Source organism: Numida meleagris, chromosome 16 (genome assembly GCF_002078875.1).
Source record: "Numida meleagris isolate 19003 breed g44 Domestic line chromosome 16, NumMel1.0, whole genome shotgun sequence".
Classification (NCBI taxonomy): Eukaryota; Metazoa; Chordata; class Aves; order Galliformes; family Numididae; genus Numida; species Numida meleagris.
This window is the reverse complement of record NC_034424.1, coordinates 8,147,393-8,153,605: the sequence shown is the minus strand read 5'-3', so window position 1 is coordinate 8,153,605 and position 6,213 is coordinate 8,147,393.

Below are 6,213 nucleotides of genomic sequence, written 5' to 3'. Positions count from 1 at the left end.
TCTTAGACCTGCCTGACAGAATCTTGCTTTTTTTAACCTATGCTGCTATCCAGGCACTTACCATAGCGTTTTTCATTCGACATGTGGATGGAGTAACAGATGTTTAAATTAAACAATGCTGAGGGTTTACTAAGTTTAAAAAGTCAGATTGTTCCAGTCCATTTATTTTAACAATGCATTGAAACACTGCCGTGCATCTCAGACATACATCTCCCACTCCCTGCAACAGAAAGAAGCCATTTTGGAAAACTGTTCATATTCAATGGGCTGAAGCTGTTGCAGGCTCTTTGCTTTTTGTAGCTAAACAAACAGAATTTATCATGCTAAAAAACAGTCGTTAAGACCTTCAGTATGCCTGGCAATGTTTCGGTTATGAACTTGAAATTACTTGCATTGAAGATAGTTACTTGCAAATATACGAGAAAATCCCCTTAAAAAAATGCCAGCATTGTTAGTCCAGTGACTGAAAAGTGGCAGTGTTAAATCAAGGCTAAAAAGAGACTAGTCATGCTACTACAATGAAAAGTCAAGCATGTGGTACAGGGGAATCTCACTCTGAGAGAGCTTAGATCTCGGGGTTCCCCTTGCTGATGATGAGCCAGGAATTTCAGTCATCACCTGGTTTGGTAAGTCCTCTCTAGAGACAGCGTTGGTTGTTACAGGAGATACTACAACCAACTTTGAATACTTTTGATGTTCCTGTACGTGATGGTTTAGTTTTTTTCCTGATAGTGTTGGTATGTCTTCCGCCTGCGTAGAGAAAATAGAATATTTTAAATCTTGTAGCATATTTCTCACAGCTTCTATTTTAGGAAGGCCAAATTTTGGATATTAACCCTGCAGTCTTGGTAAAAACTGTTTGAACAATTATGATAACAGGTAACAACACTACAACTTACACTGCAGTAATGTGTAAAACTCATGTGGAATTTGTTAGTATTCGTAATGGAACAGAGCTCAGTGTTAATTTAAAGACTGCCCAGCTACATCCATGGCATTGAATCATGCATAGAATCTTGTTTTCCGGATCAGTAGAGCTGTTTATCTTTAGTTTTTTCACCATGTTTCTTTAGTTTTCAAAGTCCTGTTGCCAGGAAACATTACTCCCCATTTTATTTAGGCATCTGTGTATCTTATACAAAGGAATACACACAGCTTTTGAAACGTTCCCAGTTTGCCACTGTGATAGAAACAGTAGAGGGAGTGCAAGAACAGAGTTCTTGTGCAGGTGCTATGAACATTAGTGCTTTACTAATTTTTGAATTAGAAATACCCAGAGTTTTAGTAGAGGAATGCTAAGTGCCTGCAGCACGTGGAAAGTCTTGCTTTTTAAAACTTGAGTATCTCTGAGTGACTGCCATCGTGCTTTCTTGGTGGATCTTACAGCATAGCATGTTAAACACTGGGTGAAAGAGAACTGCTTACGTGAGCCAGTGAGATGAGATTTGGGCAATGCAGTATCACGCTGAAATTAGTTTCTATCCTTGCACAGCAACAGAAATGTTCAATGTAGGCTCCATTCTGAGTCTGTAGGTGGGATCTTAGACAGGGTGGGGAAACAAAGACAGCAGTAAAAGCATTGAGTCTAATCTTCAGTGAGGCTTCTTTTGAGTGCAAAGATCTTTTCATAAGTAATCTCAAACTGTCATTTCCATGTGCCAGTAGATTCACTTACAGCGTGTGTGTAGAAGTGAACAGAAGAGAGGAGAGAACCCATACCTATTTTTTCATTGGAGTGAAAATTATTTTGTAATTTAAGAAATCCTTTTTCTGAGGGCTGCCAATCTGGTTCTCAGCCATTGTGAGCTCTCTTCTGACCCTACCTGCAGGGGCGGATTTACAGCCCATGTGAACGTTAACGTTTCTGCATGTCTCCTAGCAAAATGTGTTCTTAATCTCCTGCTGAATTCTTACATGAGAACACGCTGAAATTTGGCACGGCCACCAATTATTTTCCAGTAAAAAACCACCTTATAGCGGTTGCATATGCTTTCAATTTTTAAGGTATTTAGTAATGTTTTCACCTCTAATTAGGAGAAATATCTGGGTTTGGCTCTTTGATTCTCCTGGGAGCCAGGAGTTTGGTTTTGCCAGTTGCTGGGTCATTACAACATTCCATTCCTCCTGTTAAATGTTGCTTTTCAAGTTCTGAATGAACTTGGAACTCAGACCAGCAGCAACTGATTTCCTGGAAAATATGGAATCGAACTGAACGTGACAGCTGTCATTAAAAGAACATTCAAGTTTAGAAAACAATAGCAGAGAAATCTGGGGTAAAGATTGCAATGTTTAGCCCTTTCTTTTCTGTCCCAGGTGGTTGGTTATAAACAGTTACCCATGCTGGTAGCTGGAAGGCAGCACGTGCAGGTTATCCCGTCCCTCAGGGGCTGTGGTTCAGACTGTGATTCCTTCATCTGCTACCTGACAACTGAAATGCCAATTTCTGCTGTAAATAAAGCGAACAGAAAGTTACATGTGATGCACTTTGAATCAGCGGGGATATTGAATGACAGAAATTGGGGTTTACAATGGAAAATCAGTTGTCTTTTCATGACAGCAGCCTCACTGGCGCCACTAAAAAGCTCTCCAAAAGAAGCAGAGAGGCTCAGCTTTGGAAGTAGTGCACTGTAAGGGAGCCCTGACATGGGCTTGCATTGTCTCGCTTGGCTTTACGACTGTAACCTCAACTGTGCATTCTTTCCACTGGCTATTATGTGTTCCCTGCAATTTAAACTGTGAGGCCACAGAGCTAATGGAAATCAGCGTTGTTACGATTATTTTGGAGAAGCTGTACTCTTTACATTTGATATCCAGATCTGCAGATGTAGTATTTCTACTGCCGAGTCTCAAGAACAGTGAACATTTCAAAGAGGAAATATTTTAAAAACATCACACTCCTTGCACATAGAGACTTGCATTACTCCATGCCAGTGTACACCTGCTGAAATGTGATGCACAGAATACAGGCTTCAATGTTAGTGCTGCTGACAGCCTGGGCATGAGCTGCAGCTGTAACTGAAGAGCTGCCCTCCCTGTGCCTATGTTGGCTGTCTCGGCCAGAGTCTGATTTCCTTCATTATCTGTAAAAGGCAATATGCCATAAAAATGTCATTTTTTACTGCCCAATGGGTAAGATTTTCCACTAAAGCCTGCTGCTGAGCAGTCCTGCAGAGCATTCAGCCCGAGCTCTGACGCTAGGTAGGAATAGGTATTCATTCTCACCATTAGTGTGATGCCAAAAGTTTGGAGTCGCTGGTCTTTTGATACTGAAAAGTGTTCTGATCTGTGATGCACATGTCCAACAAGGAGTTTCAAGGTTTGGTTTCATGGCCGAATACTAAGGACACTGTTGGGAACTTTTATGTGATGATCTGATTTTGGAGTCCCACCACGGGCAAAGCTGCCAAGATACTTGTCCTCACGAGAGGACTCCTGTTCAATGATTAAAGCACTAATTCTGCTTGCTTCTGTCAGTTCACAATGCAGACCTGTCTTTCTCTGCGCCTGCTTTCTCCCACTTCCAACTTTCCTCTTTCATTCAGGCTTCTCCTGTGTTTAAAACACCTTTTTATTTCTCTTTCGTATTTTCCTTTAAGGGCATCTCATTTTGTGAGCACTCAGGAGTTTTCTTCCTGCAGCAGTATTCTGATGGGAGCTTTGGCACTCTGTAGAGCTTTATTGCCCTCCCGTGAAACCTTGGATAAAACTTGGAGCTCCTGTGGCTCCCAGTTTTCCTACCTGTAATATACAGGCACCAACAGACACTGTCGGTGGCAGTGTAGGAGTCATTCAGGTTTATAGAGCATGCTGAAAAATGCTATTGGAACAATAAGCCTTGAGCTGTTAGTCACTACAACAGCAAGGGGAATTGTGGCCTTAGTGGATAGTCAGTCTCATTCTGCCTCTGTCCACTATAATATTCTAAACATCTCTTTTGGGATGGAGGTGTTCTTATTAACAAAATTAATAATTGCTGGCAGGATTATGGCATGGTCGTGGCCTTCACTCTTCCCTCTGTTCCTCTCATTAAGGAGAACTAATGAAGACATTGTTAAAGAAACATCTTCCCATTTTCTGTTTCCACTAATGAGCTGCATTCAAATATGCAGAGGTTTCTGATAACAGCGTCGTTTCTCTAACGCTCTGTACCAATGCACTGAGCTATCAATAGAATATCCATACTTTGCCAACTGCTTTATAGTTGCAAATGTTGAATCTTAGCTTGTTTCTTCATGTTACATCCAGAACATTGGAAGAGTGCTTTGGCAGGCTCCTGCTGGGCTCAGCTCCCGTTCCCTGACTCCTCTCCAGAGCAGTAAGAATGGAAATAAGCAGCTCAGAATTTTCCAGTTCAGATGAGGCTCTGCGTGTGTTAAGGGAAACAGAAGCACAACCACAAGCACAGCGCAGGCCCTTGATGTAGGCAGGCTGCAGCAGAAAGCAGAACTTTGTCTGCTGAAGCTGCCAGAAGCCGTTCCATGTCAGCAGCAGACATCCATGTGCAGCGCTTCTCCTGCTGCAGAGACACAGCAGCACAGCTGTGCCACCGAGACGTCCCTGCTGTCACAGATCTCTGTAACTCGGCTGCCTAAAAGCAGCTTCAGCCATCTCTTCGTGATGCGTTCACTCTCAAGTGGCACTGTGCATAGGAAACTATCCAGGACACCAGGGTGGAGAGAAATGCTTTGCTTTGCTTTGCTCTCTTTCAGCGTGTTCCTTGGCTTGTGTTGTGGAGCTGCTTTAGCGAAGTACTGAGATCAGAGAAATGGTGCATAATGCTCATTATAATTAGTGCTTTTTTTCTTTTTTTCCCCCCTGACAAACCCTGAAGTGATGCTCCAGAACAACCATTACTGGTGGGGAGGGTGGGGAAACCCAACGTACTGGGAATCTGAGGATTATACTGCACTACAGAGAATATGAGCTGGAAAAACGCTGAGGCAGAGAAGGGGATAAAGGAAAAAGAGATTGATTCCTGATGTCTCTTTGAGGAGTACAGTCCAACTCTTACAGAAGTCAGTGGGAAGCGTTCCAGCTCTTTCATGTGAGTGGGGCTGGGTCCTCGCGATGGCAGCAACGGGATCTTACAACCCAACTGTACTCCTATCTCATGGGTGGCCAAAGTCAGGAAAGTGATAGCAGGGAAGATAAAGAATGGATTGCTCTCAGCTCTGTGCGTGGGCGAGGATCTCGGCTTGGAGCTCTCAGCTCTGGTTCCTGGAAGTACTGCGCCTCGTGGGCGCTGGGTGCTGTGTTGCTAACCAGCCTTCATTCCTGTGCTTTACCCATTTTTCAGCGTTTCCTAGAATGCACACGCATTTCCAGATATTCTATGCTAACTGAAAAGTATGTTTTCATAGAGTGAGACCTCCCAATCTCTAGCAGTTTTTCTGTCTGAAATTAGATTCTCGGCCTTAAAAGCACTGCTTGCACTTGGACTGCAGTCTTCGAAACACTTAGCATCCGAGCGTGAATGCCATTGATATACATACTAAAAACTCAAGCTCTTGGGCGCTTCTGAAGGGGCAGCACTCAAGTTACAGACATTCCCAGGTGCGCTCCTTTGCTCGGATGTGTCAGCAATCCTCCTCCTTGAGCAGCAACGCGGCGAGCTGCAGCGCGAGCTCTGCTAGGAATGGCTGCGCCGTGCGATTACGCTCCGGAGCCTGGTCTCTCCGAGCCACATCCTGTTTTCGGTTAACTGATCTCAGATGGGGGAAATTTGTCAGAGGAAATATCTCTAGTTTGGAAAGTACCAAAAAGTTATCTCTCGTTTCTTTGTGTCATTCGGCACCTATTGAGATAGAGGTGTCATCTTTTCGAGAAGTCTCAAGGCAAAAAGTGGAGGAGCGAGTTGCCAGCCCGGGCAGGCAGCCTGCAGGGTGACGGCACGCGGTGCCCTACATCCCCAAAGCAAATCTGCCCATCGCCGTGACAGCCTCCATCCTTCTGGAATGATTCACTTCCAAAGCTTACCACTGCCGCATCCAGAACCGCTCTGAAAGCTTCTTGAAAAATGAGCTCACATCCTGGCACGAACGCTCCATGCCAGGCTAACTAACTTCTAACAGCGCGTTACAAAGCAATGATAGCAAATGTTTCAAGCCGTGCCAGCTCAGCTAGATCCCAGTTTCCACACGGATTCTTACACATCTACAAATCCACGTACAGCACAGAGAAGTAGAGAGAAGGAAGTGGAGATGCAGAGACATG